The 715-nt window shown below is 40.4% G+C and overlaps 1 protein-coding gene across 3 annotated transcripts in view; it reads left to right on the plus strand.

The window, feature by feature from the left end:
- Positions 1–715, plus strand: part of LOC110023388 (alpha-mannosidase I MNS5) — a 112,620-nt gene that overhangs the window by 21,358 nt on the left and 90,547 nt on the right. The gene's annotated exons all lie outside the window — the stretch shown is intronic.

The raw sequence follows: 715 nt of genomic DNA on the forward strand, positions 1-715 counted from the left end.
GATTTCTGTGGTGGAATTGGGAGAGGGAAATAGATTATAATGTGCTAAGGGACTCTTAGAGAAGCTCTCTGAGGAGTTTGGGAGGCCTTGGTGAAAAATTTTTCTTACTTTCCTATTCATGGTCGTGAGGGGTATTTTATAGAAATTGGCCAAGGGGAAGCTTGGCTGGCCAATTTAAGGGTTAGCCCCATTGCTTAGGTGTTAAGCAGAGGAGCTCTCAACTCAATTTGGGTTGAGGTGGTTTCTTGGCATGAATTTGGGTGTTGGCCATGTGACAGCTCACGGTTTTGGGCTTTATCTTGGGTTAAAGTGATTAACCAAGGGTAGGGTCATGGTTAAAGCTTATAATGAGCAGTAAAAATGGCACCATAGGGTATTGACATGTGGTATGGCAAGTACCTTGATTTAACCCTCTCTTTATCCCTTTAAAAATTAAAAAAAATATTTCTACCCATGAGATAAATATCAAGCTTAACCATGGGTTGGTGGCTGGCTTTAAACTCAACTCTAGAGTCTAGGATAAGTTAAGGTAAGGTTCGTTTGACCATACCAAGCTCAATTGGTTTGGATTTGGCCATAAGTCCAAGAAGGTGCATATGACCAAATCTTGTGTTTGCACTAGGTTAAACATGTCAATTAGCCCAATTAAATATGGAATTTGGTGTAAGAGACCATGAGGAACAACTTTCATGAAGGGTGAAAGTCATTTTGAGGT

Source organism: Phalaenopsis equestris, unplaced genomic scaffold, assembly GCF_001263595.1.
Source record: "Phalaenopsis equestris unplaced genomic scaffold, ASM126359v1 Scaffold000224, whole genome shotgun sequence".
Classification (NCBI taxonomy): domain Eukaryota; kingdom Viridiplantae; phylum Streptophyta; class Magnoliopsida; order Asparagales; family Orchidaceae; genus Phalaenopsis; species Phalaenopsis equestris.